The following is a 20,074-nucleotide window of genomic DNA, read 5'->3' as shown; positions in this document are numbered from 1 at the left end:
TATCTAGGGGTTCTCTATGTAGAGGTGAAGGGGGTAAGGTCCTGAAAACTGCTGCTACTTAGGGGTCTAAAACAGATACATTTTTACTTAGCTTTAACACACTTACAACTGTTATTTTATAGTGCAGAGCAACAGGGACAGAAGGAACCATGAGAGAAGCGATGACTGGCTTCACGGTTTTTCCCACATAATGGTTTTTTAAACGGCACGCGCACACATTGTGATTAATATTATGGCACTGTTACCACGCTGTGGACTTCAAACTTATTTCCTCGCCCCCAAATGTATTGATACATTGCCCAGCCTTAAAGTATGTGTGTGTGCTCTATGCAAAAATCACCATGCGGGAAAAACTGTGAAGCCAGCTAGTGCCTCAAAATTTAGCTGGTGCTCTATCACGATTTTGAAAACCAGGTAACATCTAGCCCTCCACTCAACCCTTGTTATTCTTCAAAAAGAATTTGTCTAAGTTTGCTTAAGTAAGTGGCTTAAAAGTGTGGGTTTGGATTAAGAAAAGAGGAGAAATGATTCCCTACAACAGGTAACTTATCAGTTTTCGTGAAAGGTGTCAACTTTGAGAGAAAGCAGTATTATTTGTGATGGCTAAAAGGTAAAGGGACCCCTGACCATTAGGTCCAGTCGTGGACGACTCTGCGGTTGCGCGCTCATCTCGCTCTATAGGCCGAGGGAGCCAGCATTTGTCCGCAGAAAGTTTTTCCGGGTCATGTGGCCAGCATGACTAAGCCGCTTCTGGCGAACCAGAGCAGCGCACGGAAATGCCGTTTTTATCTACTTGTACTTTGACGTGCTTTCGAACTGCTGGTTGGCAGGAGTAGGGACCGAGCAACGGGAGCTCACCCCGTTGCGGGGATTCGAACCGCCGACCTTCTGATCGGCAAGCCCAAGAGGCTCAGTGGTTTAGACCACAGCACCACCCGCGTCCCTACACAACACAAAACACTGTTGCTGTCTGTAGGTTTTTGTTGTTTTTTTACCTTATATTTTGGAAATGTACATCCAGGTTTTATTTCCTTTAATTTGGGGGGGGGGCAAGAGAGTGGGGCCCTAAACTATAGCTTGTTTAGCTTACATGTAAATACGGCACTAGGGGCTGCCTGCCCTGCTCACTCTGCTAAGCCTAGACTAACCGATCCAATAGGAATCCAACCCCTCCGACAATCCAATATTGTGTCCTACATTTCTAAGCAGTGAAAAGTTCTGGAGCAGCAATACAGGGAGAAAGGGTACCAGGGGTAGGGGGGCTTGTAAACTGGCCACATATGGTTGATCTGTCTGGACTGAGATCAAGTCATACTCAAGCCACAAAGCTCTGTTTTGACGCTTCGTTCTTTGCTTGAATTCCCCAGAATTCCCCCTCGCTCTCTAAACCGAAAGCACAAGCACCCTCTAGAAATAATGTAATAGCTTAAGGAATCATTTACCTCGAGAGAAACAGAGACTCCTGCAGCAATACCCAATCTTCAAAGTTGAACAATCATCACCTGGACGTCCTCACTGAGCATCGACGCCAAAAGGTAAGCAGAGCATCCCGATTTGTTTGGGTCTCTTACAAAAACAGCATTTGTGAAATGAAACAACTGACTTCGCGAATGAGATATCTACTTAATGGTGACTGGCAAATTTTGCAGACTGGCATTCTAGGACAGTTGCCTTGGAGGAAACTTCTCTGTCACAAAATGACAGTACACTTCTCTACTTAATGAGGTCAAGGCGAACAAGTGAAATGTTGAGGGCTAGTCACTTGTGGGCTTCTTTGCAAAGCTACGGTAGGCCCTGCATTATTTTCAGCATGGTGGCTAAGTTTTGATTTGTAGCCAGAAATTCCTAGAGGTCTTTCCTAAAGCAAAGACACATAGAATTGCGCTGTTCCTCTGTAAGAAAAAGAAATAATAATCTTTTGTTATAGTTTTATCTGTCTCCCAAATATGATGGGGGAAATTTATTCTGGGGCTCAGCACTAATACATGTTTCTTGTACTACGTGCAAAGGAGTTTCTCGATCATGCCCATTTTGGACTTTCTGAGGACTGAAAAACCCTGAATTTAAAGGGCAAAAGGCCCAGGAGAACAATGGGGTGGGAAGTATCTCATCTGAAGGCCCATATATTCATGGGGAGACAGGGTGATGAAAATCTACTCTAGACTGCAAATTCTGCTCTGGTGCAGGCAAGTCCGAAGTTCATAGTGTGGACACAGCCAGCCTCCAAAGCTGCTTTAGGCTGCAATTCTAAACCCACTTGCCTGAGAGTAAGCCCCACCAAATTCAATCAGACTTACAGTTGTACCTTGGTAGTCAAACGGCTTGGCTCCCAAACGCCACAAATCCAGAAGTGAGTGTTCCAGTTTTTCGGAAGCCAAACGTCCGACGCGGCTTCCGCTTGAGTGCAGGAAGCTCCTGCAGCCAATCGGAAGCTGCGCCTTGGTTTTCAAATGGTTTTGGGAGGCGAATGGACTTCCGGAACGGATTAAGTTCGAGAAGCAAGGTACCACTGTATTGAAAACATAATATCACAATTAAATTATATGAAAATGATATGAAGTGGAATTATGAATGATATATAACTTATACTTTTAGAAGATACCTGAAGGCAGCCCTGTTTAGGGAAGTTTTTAATGTTTGATGTTTTATTGTATTTTTAATATTTTGCTGGAAGCCTCCCAGAGTGGCTGGGGAAACCCAGCCAGATGGACGGGGTATAAGTAATAAATGATGATGATGAAAATAGTATAGGAATTAATAGCAATAAATACTACACCCCATTCCCAGCAAAAAGAAGGACGCCCTAAAAACAAACTGAGCACACCTCTTATATCAATCGGCAATGGGAACAGGAGATGGACCTTTCCATTAATTATATGTGGGCAGATCCACATAAAACATAGACTATGAATTGCCGATATCTACCTGGCAGGGGAGGAAATGTGCAGTTGGGACTCCAGGGAACTTTGACACACTGCTGTGCTGTTTTGTCCAAACTTGTTCTGCTTTCACTTTTGTTTTGGCGCCGTAAGTGCTGTTCCTGTTACTCTTATCATAATGCCAAGGTCTCCATCCAAAGCAGAAATTGCGTGCACAAAAGTTGAAGGAACTTCTACGGAACAGAAACACAACGTGGCATTGTCTCATCGGTCTTGATCCATCAAGGGTTTGACAGCCCGCTTTGACAGAGCTGCTGGGTGTGATGGCTATCAGGGCTTCAAGTAAAAGTAGTGATTATTTATTTCACCGCTGAGGGAGGGTGGCACTCTGCACATGCTCAGGCACTCACTCGTTTATTATGGCTTGAACCTGAGAGCTAAGTGGAACAGCCGTGCACAAAGGCAGCATACCTCTAACGTAAGAACATAAAAAGAGCCTGCTGGATCAGGCCAATGGCCCAACTATTCAAGCATCCTGTTCTCACAGAAGCTGAGCAGATGTGTGTGGAAAACCCATAAAAATAAAATATCAGGGACGGGCAATCTGTGGCCATACAGATGGTCTCAGCCAGCATGGCTAATGGTCAGGGATGGTGGGCATTGCAATATATGTTTTAATGTACATATTGTCTCATCCCAAGGATAACCATTTTGTAGCCTTTCAAGAGGAAAGGAGAACAAGGATCAACTCTGTCCCAGAAACAATCTGATGGGAAATCGGTACTGATGGACTTGATGCAGTTTAAGGAACTGGATGCCCATGTGTTGAAGGCATGCTGTCTCTTATTGTGATATATACAGTGTGGAATTATAGTCCTGTAAGGAATCTGCTAGAATGCTGAGGGTTTTTTCATGTGGATTTGGAATTTGATAGTACAGTGGTACATTGGTTCTCGAATGTAATCTGTTCCGGAAGTCCATTCGACTTCCGAAATGTTCTAAAACCAAGGTGCGGCTTCCAATTGGCGCCGGCGCCCCGGAAACAATAGCCGACAGCCACATTGGGCATTCGGCTTTCGAAAAAAGTTTGCAAACCAAAGCATTTAACTTCTGGGTTTGCGGCGTTCGGGTTCCGATTTGTTCGTCAACTGAGCCATTTGAGACCCAAGGTTCCACTGTGCCTTCAAGTGTCCTCTCCGGATAGGAGGCAACTTCTTCTGTTCACATTGAAGGTCCCAATGGGGAACAATGTGGGTCACACAAGACCATGCTCCTGTCTTGCACATGTTCTAACACAATAGGGCACCTGTTTACAGGTGTACACCTGGGTACCCAAGAAAAAGGAAAGCTTAAGCATCTTTCAGAATACTTTTTACCCAGGGGCAAGTTTTTGCCAAATTTAAGAAATTAAGTGGTCAATCAGCTAAAACACATACATTTAATTGACCAGCTGTGCAACCCTGAGCAGTTTTACTCACTGAGTAGCCCCACTGAGTTCAGCAAGATTGACCCTCTTGTAAGTGCCTGTAAAAATGCCCCCCACATTTTCTTTAAACAATGTCAGGCTTAGAGAGAAAAAGGGAACTGGGTACTCCTTATTCGTGTCAACTGCTCCTGAATCTATTTCCCTTTTTTGCCTGGTGCCTAAAGGTGTATGATGAAGGTGCCAGCCAAGCATTCCACAAACAGGGAGCCACTGCAGATAAGGCCCGTTCTTGTGTTGCCACCCTTTCTTTAATCAATGTCAGGCTTAGAGAGAAAAAGGTAAAGGTAAAGGGACCCCTGACCATTAGGTCCAGTCGTGGCCGACTCTGGAGTTGCGACGCTCATCTCGCTTTATTGGCCGAGGGAGGCAGCGTACAGCTTCCAGGTCATGTGGGCAGCATGACTAAGCCGCTTCTGGCGAACCAGAGCAGCAGAACTATTACTTTAGCAAATAATAATTGCTGTTGTGCAAGAAACTGATTTCTGCAGTTATTGCTATACCATCTAATTGTAATCGTGACTGATAGCTTTTCAAATAAAGTTTCTCAAGACAAAAGCAAGAATGTCATGTTTAAATCCGTATTGTATTTTTTAAACATAGTTATAGTAAGTTGGGAACCCAAATCAAGCAGAAGCACGAGGGCCAACTTGTGTTTTTGGCAATCTTGTAAGGTAAAGTCAGGGAAGTGATTATGGCAGTCCTAGAAAGAGGTTTAAATGACACACATGACAACACTTTTATGCTAGGTAAGTTGCACATTGTGGTGTTATGTTGATCAAAAGAAATACTGCATGTAAAACACATTTCAAGTAGCATCTCATCATATTTCTTAACACTAAGAACTCCAAAGAAGAGAATAAAGTTAAAACATATGGCTTTTTCTTTTCATTTGTTGAGTGTGTGTGTGTGTGTTTGTGACAAGCATAATATGCTAAACTCTCATGAGTTTATTTTCGTAAGCTCATCTGATTTTGTTCCTCATATTGCTCACATGCAGGGCTCCAAACCCAGAAATAGCCCTAAAACGTCATATAGACGTCACAAAAAGGAGTGAAAAAAGGAGTGAACATGCGGTCCGCCAAGCTGCACAGAGGTCCGGAACTAAACCCTTACGCAAAACGAGGATTGCCTGTACCATACTCTGGACTTCTAAGCCAGTGGTTCCCAAACTTTCTGGGGCTGCTGCTCGCTTGGTTCCATAGACTCATCCCCAGTGCCTCCTACAGTCCCACTCTATAAAAAGCATTACAGGGGAACCTTGGTTGTTGAATACTTCGGAAGCCGAACAATTCAGAACCTGAACGCCGACAACCCGGAAGCGAATGCTTCCATTTTTGAATGCACCTCGGAAGTCGAACGGAACTCCATTTTAAAAAAAGAATTTGCCGATCGGCAATTGATCCTTGGTTGTCAAATGTTTCGGAAGTCGAACGGTCTTCCGGAACGGATTATGTTCGACAACCGAGGTTCCACTGTACAGTCGTACCTTGGAAGTCGAACGGAGTCCGTTCCAGAAGTCCATTTGACTTCTGAAACGTTTGGAAACCAAAGTGCGGCTTCTGATTGGCCTCAGGAAGCTCCTGCAGCCAATCAGAAGCCGTGGAAGCCCCACTGGATGTTCGGCTTCCAAAAGAACGTTTGACTCCCAAGGCATTCGGGAGCAGAGGTACAACGGTATCCAGAATAGTGGTTTGCATGACCAACTAAGGAAGATAATAACGCAATTGTCAGAGCTGCCCGAGGTCCCAGCTCACAAAGGACCAACGCCAGTTCGTGGTTATATACAAAAGTCTTTATTGACGTTCAGTTTGTCTTTCACATCAGCAGCGTGCAGCTCTACGTCTGAAACTCTAGACCGCCGAAGCTCCGTCTGAATCTCCTCCCCCCAGACACCAGTTTAAGACTCTAGCCTTGCTCCACCTCTTCCTCTGCTCTTTCCTCCTCTGGGTCCGCCTGTCAGCTGGGGTCTCACCCTTCCTAGACTCTTCTGACGCTGAGTCCCCTGAGTCTTCCCCCTGCCTCCGGCGGGCTTTAGGACCTGGTTCCCGATCCGGGCTTTCTGCTGTCCCGCGCGCCTGTACATTTGAACTTGGCGCGCGCGCCCAGCCGGCAACCTTCCTCCTGACTGTTACACTGCTCCTGTCACTGCTTCCCCCTTCGGGGAGGCTAGCTGTACTTGACCTCCCCTCCGTTCCCCCACTCTCCGATGGAGGTGTGATCAGTCTCGACTCATCTTCTCTCCCTGCTGGAGGAGACGCTGGCCCTGACACCTGGGACTCCTCCCCCCCACTACGCTCTGGTGGGGAAGCTGGCCCTGATCTCCAGCTGCTGCTTTGGGAGTCCCCGCTGGCCCCCCTTGCCCTGACCATTGGCGCCTCCTTCTGGGAATCTTCTGGTTCGCTGGAGAAGCTCATGGAATCTCTCGGGCCATACTCCCCTACGCTGCCCTCAGATCCTTCCCCTTCGCTCTCCATCTCCTCTCTCCCCTGTGCCTCTGTTCCTGAGCCCCTGACAGCAATAAAATTCAAAACAGCAACGATCAATTGCACATTTATTCCAAATCCAGTTAAAACTATTTAGTTCAATTAAATCAGTAAAATCGATGAGCTTGATCGAGTGATACCAGTTTTTCAAATTCTGATAGTTATACCCCCAATGCCCCTCTTGCCTCCTAGCACCCTCTGGTTAATCCCACAGCCTGTGCCCACTCTGGGAACCCCTGTTCTAAGCAGTGAAACAATACAGGGGCGACAATACAGAAAGAAAGTGCTTTTTTGAAAAGCCAGTCCTTTTTTAAAAAAAAATGTTTAGGGGTACTCTCATTTTCCTAGGCATATTGAAATACTGCCCCGCAATGAGGCCAAACGTAGATTCACAAGATGTTTAGGGGTATGCGTATGCCCCTCGCGTCCCCTCAGGAAAAAAAGCACTGGGTAGGACAATACGCAGGCCACACCTGGGTGATCTTTCCTCCTGGGACTTTATTCCTTGATTACACAAATGCAGAGTTCCCCGTTACTCACCAAATTCACACTGCTATGCCGTTGTGATGGTGACACACCTTGGCTGTATATATATATATTTTAAATAATTTTTATTGAATGGTTTTATGTTTCAAGAAACAATACAGCCATACTACCACAAAATATAATTAAGAAATAAAAATTAACATACATCGATATTTAGTTTCTTGTTTGTTATTTACCATCTTATTTCCTCCCAAACATTGCATACAACAACATATATGTGTAGACACCCACACACCTACACCCGCACAGAAAATGATAATAATAAAAGTAAATATTTTCCCCCTTTTATCTTCCAAAATCTTTTCTTCAACTTTGTTTTTTTTAAATATTTATTGAGATTTTCAAAAAATTACAAAAGAAAAAGAAGAAAAAAAGAAAGATACAAAGTAAAAATAGTTAAAAACAATTCAGTCTTTCCATCACATATTTTCATTTGCTTATTTCCCGCACCTCCTCACGCCTCCCTTTTCTGTATTCCAGTTCAAATTGTTAATTCAGCAGATCCCTCCCCTCTTCAATCATCTTAATCTTCAATTTTAAAATATTATAACATTAAGTTTTTACCTATTAATAACCATTTTCTCATATTCTCTTATGGCATTACAGCTAAAGACCACTTAGTTTCTATCCAATATCATTCTAACATTCATTAATTTTACAATATTTCTGTACATAGTCTTTAAATTTCTTCCAATCTTCTTCCACCGCCTCTTCTCCCTGGTCTCGGATTCTGCCAGTCATTTCCGCCAGTTCCATATAGTCCATCACCTTCATCTGCCATTCTTCCAGGGTGGGTAGATCTTGTGTCTTCCAATACTTTGCAATGCGTATTCTTGCTGCTGTTGTGGCATACATAAAAAAAGTTCTATCTTTCTTTGGCACCAATTGGCCGACAATGTCCAGGAGAAAGGCCTCTAGTTTCTTCAAGAAGGTATATTTAAATACCTTTTTCAATTCATTGTATATCATCTCCCAGAAAGCCTTAATCCTTGGGCACGTCCACCAAAGGTAAAAGAATGTACCTTCAGTTTCTTTACATTTCCAACATTTATTATCGGGCAGATGATAGATTTTTGCAAGCTTGACTGGGGTCATGTACCACCTGTATATCATTTTCATAATATTCTCTCTTAGGGCATTACATGCCGTAAATTTCATACCTGTGGTCCACAACTGTTCCCAGTCAGCAAACATAATGTTAATATCTTTTCTTCAACTTTGACTTCCTGTCAAGGCCCTTTGCATATGTTTTATCTTACATTTGAATGTACACAAAGCAATAAACCTTTCTATATAATTTTTCTTTTTTTAAAAAAAATAGTTTTTATTAACCGACCAATCAAATCAAATCAAGTTCCGAAGGGGGATTCTGATCATCTTCTTGCTACTGCGTTAATATCCAAATCAGTCCAAATAAAGTTCATAATTCTATCCAGTCTTATCTTGCTGTTTCCACATAGCCCTTTCCGAGCCTGCAGAGGAGAGGGTGTTGCGGGCAGGACCCTCCCACATTCGCGGGGGCTTCCCTTCCAAATTGGCGCACTTCTTGCCTTTTAGTTTTTTCACCTACCTCGTAGCAATCGTCACAACTTTCGCGATATTGGCGGTTAGGCATTGGCATGGGGCAATTGTTATGCAAATGGAAGGGGGGGAAGGAAGTGCCATCACCTTCCCCCAAGGAGAAGGGGGTAGTCCGGTAGAGGACTCCCATGGGGGGCGTGGCCTTGTCCGAAGCCTGGAGAGGTAGGGCCTCCGGCACGCCCCAGAGCGGTGACACCCGTTGGGATCCTAGTTGGCGTACTTCAACAGGACTCCCGCAGTTTGTGTTCAACCCTTCCCGGTCACCATGCCGGGTAGTCGATAGAAGCCAATGCCTAAGGCCAATACCTTCAATTCCATAATCAATAAAGTTGTGGCCTTTTCATGCCCATTAACCTTAAACAATGTGTCTGAGTCTTTATTTCATATGGGGGAGGATACTTGCCACGCAACTCATCTTGTTCGTATATTTTTTCTTTTTTTCTTTATGATCTCTTCTGATAATCTCCTTAAGCAGATAAACACCAATTATATCCTGTGTGGATTTTTCCGTTCGTCCAATCCTCATATCGAGATGGTTTCCATATATCATCACTTTCATAAATAACATCGCTCTTTCCATCATTAATCTCAGGATCTGTCGTTCTTAATTCCCACTGAGGAGTCTCACCCACAATATAAAAACAACTCTTTTCCTCTTCCCACACTCAAGTCCTCCGACAGAGCTTGCCAACATGGCGACGGTATTTTTAACTGCGTCATTCCAAAACTCTTAAACTTTCCACGCTCTTCTTAAAACATGCTTTGGTTAGAAAATTTATCTCCACACAGTCGTAAATCCACAGCTTAAGTTATTAAAACGGCATTTCTGACTTGTGAGGGGGGGGATTCTTGTTTAATCACATAGAGGAAAGAAAGGAAAGTTTTCCCCCCCTCCCCCATCCAGTCCCTTTGCCATACCGAGTCTTGGCATATCTTCTCATGATTGATTCTTGTTCCTCCAACTCGTCTTGTTTATCAGAGAACTCTTCAGTTAGCAGTCTTTACTCCCCATCCTTCCTTGAAATATGTGCATTCGCTTCTTCCTAATTGTTCCTTTTGAAGTTCTTGCAGCTAGCGGCGTGGATCAGAGACAGCGTCCAGGAGCACCGAGATCCACAGGAGGGCATTCTGCCTAGTGACCCCATCCCCACAAATTCAGGGTGGTATAGGGCACAGCAGGCAAGGGCAGCCCCCCATAACCTTGGGGGGGGTAGGGAGGCTATTTACTCCCATCACAGCCTCCTAATTACCTCCTGTGGGTCAGAGAGATGTTATTGTCAGCCATCTTCCGATGCGCCCCTAGTGGCCCCTCCTTCTATATAATTTTTCTAATACATTCTGAAAACATATTAAATCCTTAATTATAGTCCACTTCCTTTTATTTCCTTTTTCACTCAAATGCTAGCATGGAGTCAAAACTATTATTGTATTTTTGAACTTTTTTTTTTTAAAAAAAAAATTTATTGTATTTTCTTCATCATACACATCCAAAGAAAGCCAGCCATATCAAAAGAAAGAAAAAAGGGGAAGGGAATCATTAAACAAAAAAATCAAAAAGGCACTAAAAAGAAAAAAGGAAAATAGAAAAGAAAGAAATATGCAAAAAGTGAAACATACAACAATTAACAGACATCAACTTCCTTCCCTCCTGATTTCGGGTTTCTACTTTTAATAGTTTTGTCTTACTGCTGGTATTGATTTTTAGTTTGTAGCATCGGAAGCTTTAAGTCAGACCTGCTGTAGTTGGTAAGTTACTAAAATTGCCCTCAATATAGACCATAAATTTGTTCCAGTCCTCTATTAACTTTGTATTTTTTTGATTTCTAATTCTTTGTGTCATTCTTGCCAATTCTATAAAATCATATAATTTCAGTTGCCAGTCTTTCACCGTTGGTAATGTTGAGCTTTTCCAATTTTGGGCAATTAACATTCTAGCCGCAGCTGTTGCGTATTGAAACAAGGTTTTGTCTTTTTCCGGTATTTCTTTTCCAACCATCCCTAGTAAAAAGGCCTCTGGTTTTTTGGGGAATGTGTATCTAAATATTTTTTTTAGCTCATCATATATCTGATTCCAGAATTTTTTTATTCCCTCACATGTCCACCACATATGTATAAAGTTCCCTTCATTTGTTTTGCATTTCCAGCAGGCCTTGTTACCGGTCTTATACATCCTGTTTAGTTTTTCTGGCGTTAAGTACCATCTGTATATCATTTTTTCTATGTTTTCTCTGATTGCAGCGCTTGCTGTAAATTTTATTCCCTTGTGAACATATTTTTTATAAACATCCCATTTTTCCGCTAATTTTTGCTTTGAGTTTCCTCTGAGTTTACTAGTCAGTTGAGCCGTCGCCACCAATTCCTGTAATTTGATTTGCCAATCTGTTATTTTTGGAGCCTCATAATCTTTCCATCCTTTGGCCACAAGTATGCAAGCCGCTGCGGTTGCATACAAAAATACCTCTCTTAAATTTTTGGGGATCTCTTTATCTAAAATACTTAATAGAAATGCCTCCGGTTTTTTGGTAAAAGTTATCCCCATCATCTTTTTTAATTCATCGTATATTTTCCCCCAAATAATCTTAATCTTTCCACACGTCCACCACATGTGGATCATGTCACCGTTATTTCCTCCACATCTCCAACAAGCATTCACCAAATTTTTATACATTCTTGATAATCTGGAAGGAGTGAGGTACCACCTATGAGCCATTTTCATCACATTCCCTCTTATATTATAGCTGGCTGTAAATTTCAAATTTACCTTCCATAAGTTTTCCCAATCTTTTAGCATAATTGGACGGCCCACATCTTGGGCCCACTTTATCATTGAAGCCTTAACCTCCTCATCCATTACTTCGTAGTCTAAAAGAAGTCTATACATTTTTGCGATTATTTTAGATTTACTATTCAGTAATTCTCTTTCAAATCTTGAAGGCTCCTTTTCAAAACCTATCTGCTTATCCTGTCTGAACATTTCATTCACCTGGAAGTAATCTAGCCAACTAGAAAAGTGATCTTTTATTTTCTCATAACTCATCAATATTAGTTGACCTTCCTCTTCCCTTAATACTGTGTTATACGTTATCCAGTTCTCTTTGATGTTGTTGTTGTTTTTAACAGTGATTGCTTCTAATGGAGAGTTCCATCTTGGGGTTTTCTGTTCCAAATATCTTTTGTCTTTTCCCCACACCTTATATATAGCTTTTCTTATTATATGATTTGAAAAACTCCGGTGCGCCTTTATTTTCCCATAGTTAAGATAGCCATGCCATCCAAAACGTGCTGTAATGGTTGCTAAGGGGTTGCTCGTGCGTAAGCAGGTGCCTATCTCCCTGGCTGGGTGCAAACACCTGGCTGGGTTGCCTGAGTGAACCTTTCCTGTCCGCACAGCCACTCACCCGTGGCTGACTCAGTCACTGGCAGAATCTTGTCAGTGGGCGTTTCTTAAACTTCTTCCAGCAAAGAAGCTCTTTGACGCCTAGTCTCCTCCTACCCTCTCTGCGCAAAAGCCTTCTGCGCAAGGAGGGCGTGGGCAACGGAGGACCCCTACTCTCCCCGCTGGTCCCAGGCAAGGAGTCATGGGACCGCCTCGCCGCATCCTCCATCTGCCCCCCTTCTCCACTGGTGCTACACTGATTCTCTTCCACAGAAGAGAATCATGCAGTACATGTGAAAAGGATCTAGGAGTCTTGGTTGACCACAAACTTGACATGAGCCAACAGTGTGACGCGGCAGCTAAAAAAGCCAATGCAATTCTGGGCTGCATCAATAGGAGTATAGCATCTAGATCAAGGGAAGTAATAGTGCCACTGTATTCTGCTCTGGTCAGACCTCACCTGGAGTACTGTGTCCAGTTCTGGGCACCACAATTCAAGAAGGACACTGACAAACTGGAACGTGTCCAGAGGAGGGCAACCAAAATGGTCAAAGGCCTGGAAACAATGCCTTATGAGAAACAGCTAAGGGAGCTGGGCATGTTTAGCCTGGAGAAGAGGAGGTTAAGGGGTGATATGATAGCCATGTTCAAATACAGTGGTGCCCCACAAGATGAATGCCTCGCAAGACGGAAAACTCGCTAGACGAAAGAGTTTTCCGTTTTGGAGGTGCTTCGCAAAACAAATTTCCTATGGGCTTGCTTCGCAAGACGACAATGCCTTGCGAGTTCCTGCGGGTTTTTTCCCCTTCCCCCCCCTTTTTCTAAGCCGCTAAGCCGCTTATCAGCTGATCCGATCAGCCGCTAAAAGCCGCTAAAGGCCGCTAAAAGCCGCTAATAGCGCTAATCCGCTAATGGGCTTGCTTCGCAAGACGAAAAAACCGCTAGATGAAGAGAATCACAGAACGGATTATTTTCGTCTTGCGAGGCACCACTGTATATAAAAGGATGTCACATAGAGGAGGGAGAAAGGTTGTTTTCTGCTGCTCCAGAGAAGCGGACATGGAGGATCATGTCACCGTTATTTCCTCCATATCTCCAACAAGCATTCGCCAAATTTTTATACATTCTTGATAATCTGGAAGGAGTGAGGTACCACCTATGAGCCATTTTCATCACGTTCTCTCTTATATTTTGCAAGACAAGTGCTTTATTGGAACAGCTTCATAAGAAGACGGATGTGATGATTATTAAAATTGACAATATGGGACAAAAAATGACTGAGTTGGGACTAAAAGTGAATACCTATACAGAAACAACCCAGGATTTGACTCAGGAAATCTGTTTTGACATGGCAAGCTGTGGAGAAGAAGAAGGAGAAAGCTGTTGTTGAACCTCAAGTAATTGAAGTGGATAGAGCCTCGGCCTTACAGAGGCAATTTGATGAATATAAGCTGTTGCCTTTTACGATTGAATCCAGAGAAAGCCAGATTTGGAGGGATGGAGCCCCGCTTGGATTGGAGAAGGAAAGTTGGATAGATCCCCTTATGCAGGGATGTTCTGGCTTTTGGGATCTGGATTTGGGTCAGGGGGAGATTGGAGTTGTGGGGGCCTTTACCTTCGGAGGGATTTTGAAAAACGCTCTGAAATATTGTTTGGACTTTAGTTCTGACTATGGAGAATGGGCTGACCTGTCAAGAAGGAACAATGACATTGCTAGGTTGGAGTTTCCCCGAGATCTACTCCTCAGAGCCAAAGGAAGGAAATTAAGAACAAGATCAGCAGAAGACAAAGTGAAGCACATGTATAAATATGAAGAAGACCTGCAGAAGGGACATGGAAAAGAGTTAAGAGCCTCGGATAGAAGATCACCAGGTTGATGGACCATATGGAATTGATAGAAAGGACTGACAGAATCCGAGTCCAGGGAGAAGAGACGGTGGAAGAAGATTGGAAAAAAGTTTAAAAATTTATTTAGAGAAATATTGTTAAATTAATGAGTGTTAGAAAAATTGTTGGAATGAAATTATACGGCTTTAGTAGAAATGTTATAAGGAATTAAGTATATATAAGTTTTAGGATTTTAATGGTAAGATAAGGTTAAAATTAATTAAGACAATTAAATGACAGAAAATAGTGAAAGATGGAAAGGATTTGCTGAAATAATTAATAACTAGAATACAAAAAGGGAGGTGTGAGGAGGTCGATGAAACAAGTCAATGAAAGATAAAGATATGGAAATATTGGAGGTGTTTTTTAATTGTTTTTGTTTTTGTTTGGATGTATTGTGTTTTTCGGTCTTTTTTCTCTTTTCTTTTTCTTTATATGTACTGTAATGTTTTGATTTGTATTGTTTACCTTTGCTTTTCTTCTTTACTTTGTTTTGTAATCCTTAAACTTTTAATAAATATTATTATTATTTAAAAAAGGAGTGCGATAGGCCTATAGTTGTTAATAAGTAGATTGTCCGTTCCCTGTTTTGGAATTAATGCAATAAGGCTGTCTTTCCATGAGTCCGGCATGGTTCCATCTTTTAAAATGTTGTTCATGATACTTCTTAATGGGTCAGACAGTATGTCCTCAAATTTTTTATAATATATTGCTGGTAGGCCATCTGGCCCTGGTGACTTTCCTATCTTTGCTTCCTTAATTGCTCTTTGAATTTCGTACAATGTAATAGGGGCATTCAACAGTTCTTTTTGTTCTTTAGTAAGTTTCGGAAGACCGTTCTGTTCTAAATATTCTTTAACTTCTTCTGATGTTTCATTTCCTTCCTTATAGAGTTCTCTAAAGAATTCGAGAAATCGTTTCTCTATTTCTTTAGGGTTGTTTATTATTTTGCCTTCGCACTTAACTCTATTTATAAGCCTTTCTGCCTCTCTCTTCTTTAATTGCCATGCTAATAACCTTCCTGGTTTATTAGCATGTTCAAAGGTTTTTTGTTTCAATAATCTTAGTTTCCATTCCATTTCTGCATTTATTAGCATTAACTATTGAGATTGTAGGATCTTAATATTTCTTTTTAATTCTACACTATTTGGTTTTTTGTATAATTCCAGCTCGCTTTTTCTAATCTCCTCTAAGATTTCTTGTTGTTTTTTTCCCTTTTGTTTTTTTTTGAATTACGTTTTGTTGAATAAAGAAACCTCTTAAGACAGCTTTACTAGCATCCCAGACTATCTTTAAATCGGTGCCCTTATTTAAATTCAGTTCAAAAAAGTCCTTTAAGGTCTTTTTTGCTTTTTCTATTACTATTTCATCTCTCAATAAAGTTTCATTTAATCTCCATCTTATAGATTTCCTCTTTCCCCAGGTCAGCGTTACTTGTACTGCATTATGATCAGCTATTGTCTTTGGTTGAATTTCAGATTTACATATTTTGACTGTCAAATCTTTTTGTTAGCCAGATGGCATCAATTCTTCCTGCCGAGTTACTAGGGTAGGGAAAAAAAGTGTATTCTTTCACTGTCAGATTTTGTATTCTCCATGCGTCCTCTAAACTTAACAAATCTACTAACTGAAAAAAGGTTTTGGGGAGTTTTATTTGCTGTTTTTTAGTAGTCTTTTTGAATCTGTCTAAATCAGGATTTACCACAACATTTTGTTCTCCTAAAAATAAAATTTTCTCTCCAATAAAATCCCCCAACTCTCGTTCCAACCTTTGATAAAATTCACTTTTTTTCCCCTTCGGTGTGTAAAAACTGATAACTTTAATTCTTTCTCCCAGGACTATTATTTCTATGACAACGACCCTTCCTTGTGAATCTTTATAGATCAATTTCGGCTCCAAATGCTTTTTTGCGTATATTACAACACCATTCTTCTTAGATTTATCTGAAGAAACAAAATCAAGTCCCAGTTTCTTATTGGATAAAATTCTTGTGTGTTGTTTTGTGATATGAGTTTCTTGCAAAGATATCAAATCCAATTTCTGTTTGCTGAATATAAATTCCACCTTATTTCTTTTCTTTTTATCATTTAAACCATTAACATTCCAGGTAACAATCCTTAATTCCATTATTTACTACACAGTGATTCAACTTCTTAACAAAAAAATTAAAAAAAAAAAGAAATTCAGAAAAGTCACTTGTCCTTAATGCTTAAGACTCTTCCTCCTCGGATTGTTTTTTAAGATCGTCCGCCCCTCCTCCCAGCTGTCTTTTACCTCCTAACTCCTCTCTATATGTTCTCCAAAATTTGTCAGCGTCCTCCCAAGTAACAAATCTTCTCCTTTTCCCTTTGTAAAAAAAGGAAATTCCCTCAGGGAATTCCCATCTGTGCACAATTGATTTTTTATTTAGTGCTTCCACCAACGGTTTATATTTTTCCCTTTTTCTTAAAAGCTTTGATGGAACAATTTTATGAATGATTATGTCTGTTCATCTCTTTCTTCATCTCTGAAATGTCTTTTCTCAGTCCCAGGAGAAGATCTCTCATTTCCGAATTCATTTCTGTGTCTTGATTTGAGTTTCTCCTTTTAGGATTTGCAGATAACACTGCTGCCGCTGGATTCATAAATTTCTTATTCACATTTGACATAACCAGTTGTTTTATAATCCGTTAGTACCCGTAGCTACTTCTTTTCCTGACAAATTTTGTTTTATAATACTTCTATATTACACCTCTAATGCACACTGTCTCATCGATGATGATAATAACATAATAATAATAACATTTAACAGGGAAAAGGAGAATAAATAAATAAATAAATTTTTACTCAGTTACCAGTTTTGTCCACTAGTTGTCCGAAATCCCCTTGTCCATTTCCCTACACATGTAACCAGCCTTTATATAACTTTCCTGTTACTTGCAGAGTAATTTCCTCTTGCCACCAATAGAGGGGAGCCCAGTAACCCCCCCCACCCTATCGGGAGGGCCATTTTTACTTAACAGTTCTTTAAAATCTTCTCTTGGCTTCCCCAGGCTCTTCTCACCACAAAAACGTTTTCCCCCCCACCCCCTTCAACAGTCAAGAGTAGTGTGAAGTAAATCAGCAAAACTGGTGCGACTTCTGCAAATTTTAACACAAGGAAGTCAGGCCTCAATACTACACAAAAACAAGAGCTTGAATGTCTATTGTCTCTCTCATTCATCTAAGAAAGAGCTGGCTCAATAAGAATCTCAAGTCCAGAAGTCCAAAGCACCTTTAGCTCTTTCCTCCACCAAGAATCCTTACTTGCTCTGTGGAGTGCAGCACTAGGATTTGGGATGATCTACAGAACCTCAGATGCGTTCATCTCTTTCCACCATATTGACTATCAATTCAAATAACTGTCTGGAATTTTTTAACGAAAGGGAGAAAGGCTTTCTGCTGCATAAAAGCCTGTATATCGAATGTCTCTCACACATAAGCTCTCTCGGCAAAACATTTTCAATCACTCCATTAATTTAGCACTGGGGTTTGGGTAGGTCTTTAAGTCTTCAGGACCATTCATTCCTTTCCTCCATATCGTCCATAATTGCCTCAGATGTTCTCCAATATTTTTTTTAAAAGATATTTATTAAAGTTTTTAAAATATCACAATGAAAAAAATAAAAAATAAAAAGAAACAAAATACAACATAAAAACAGTTAAAAAAAATAATTTTCCATAACATATCTTCCTTACACTTATTTTCCCAGACCTCCTCATACCTCCCTTCTTTGTATTCCACTTAGAATCATAGAATCATAGAATCATAGAGTTGGAAGAGACCACAAGGGCCATCGAGTCCAACCCCCTGCCAAGCAGGAAACACCATCAGAGCACTCCTGACATATGGTTGTCAAGCCTCTGCTTAAAGACCTCCAAAGGAGGAGACTCCACCACACTCCTTGGCAGCAAATTCCACTCTCGAACAGCTCTTACTGTCAGGAAGTTCTTCCTAATGTTTAGGTGGAATCTTCTTTCTTGTAGTTTGGATCCATTGCTCCGTGTCCGCTTCTCTGGAGCAGCAGAAAACAACCTTTCTCCCTCCTCTATGTGACATCCTTTTATATATTTGGACATGGCTATCATATCACCCCTTAACCTCCTCTTCTCCAGGCTAAACATGCCCAGCTCCCTTAGCCGTTCCTAAGGCTTAAATTTGTTAGTTCAGCAAATCCTTACCATTAAGCTTTTACCCATTTATAAACCTTTTTTTTCGTATCTCCTAAAGCATTACAGCTGGAAACCCCTTAATTTCTATCCAGCATCCTTCTAACATTCATTAATTTTACAATATTTCTGTAAATAGTCTTTAAATTTCTTCCGGTCTTCTTTCACCGACCCTTCTCCCTGGTGTCGGATTCTGCCAGTCATTTCTGCCAATTCCATGTAGTCAATCACCTTCATCTGCCATTCTTCCAGAGTGGGTAAATCTTGTGTCTTCCAATACTTTGCAATGAGTATTCTTGCTGCTGTTGTAGCATACATTAAAAAAGTTCTGTCCTTCTTTGGCACCAATTGGCCGACAATGTCCAGGAGAAAGGCCTCTAGTTTCTTCAAGAAGGTATATTTAAATACCTTTTTCAATTCATTGTATATCATCTCCCAGAAAGCCTTAATCCTTGGGCACGTCCACCAAAGGTGAAAGAATGTACCTTCCGCTTCTTTACATTTCCAACATTCGTTATCGGGCAGATGATAGATTTTTGCAAGCTTGACTGGGGTCATGTATATCATTTTCATAATATTCTCTCTTAAGGCATTACATGCCGTAAACTTCATACCTGTGGTCCATAACTGTTCCCAGTCAGCAAACATAATATTATGTCCAACATCTTGTGCCCATTTAATCGTAGCAGATTTCACCGTTTCATCCTGCGTATTCCATTTCAACAGCAAGTTATACATTCTTGACAGATTCTTAGTTTTGGGTTCTAACAGTTCTGTTTCTAATTTTGACTTTTCCATCTGGAAGCCGATTTTCTTGTCCAAATTATATGCCTCCATTATCTGATAATAATGAATTTTTCGAAACTCTGCAGTTTCAATTTGTCTCCTTCTTGTTCCAAAATTTCCCAATATGTCGGCCATTTGGTCTCCATATTGAGCCTTTTCTGATCTTTTGCTTCCATTGGTGACAACCACCTTGGGGTTTTATTTTCCAATAAGTCTTTATATCTTACCCAGACATTAAACAATGCTTTCCTGACAATATGGTTTTTGAATGCTTTATGTGCTTTGACCGTATCATACCATAAATATTCATGCCATCCAAATACATTGTTAAAACCTTCTAAGTCTAAAGTGTCTGTGTTTTCAAGAAGTAGCCATTCTTTCAGCCAGCAAAAGGCTGCTGATTCATAGTAAAGTTTAAGGTCTGGCAGGGCAAATCCACCCCTTTCCTTTGCATCTGTTAATATCTTAAATTTTATTCTGGGCTTCTTGCCCTGCAGACAAATCTAGAGATATCTCTCTGCCACTTCTTGAAGCAATCCATTTTGTCCACAATTTGCAATGTTTGAAACAGAAACAACATTCTTGGCAATACATTCATCTTTATCACAGCAATACGACCCAGCAATGAAAGCTTCAAGTTTGACCAGATTTCTAAATCTTTTTTCACTTCGACCCAGCATTTTTCATAGTTGTCTTTAAATAAGTTCCCATTTTTGGCTGTCATGTTAATCCCCAAATATTTCACTTTCTTTACCACAGTCAATCCTGTCTCATTCTGAAACCTATCTCTTTCAATCGGTGTTAAATTTTTCTCTAAAACCTTAGTTTTTAACTTGTTCAATTTAAAACCTGCCACTTGAC

The sequence above is a fragment of the Podarcis vaucheri genome (genome assembly GCF_965113315.1).
Source record: "Podarcis vaucheri genome assembly, chromosome: W".
NCBI lineage: Eukaryota > Metazoa > Chordata > Lepidosauria > Squamata > Lacertidae > Podarcis > Podarcis vaucheri.
The sequence above is the reverse complement of the archived record's forward strand: the minus strand, read 5'-3'. Positions refer to the sequence as shown.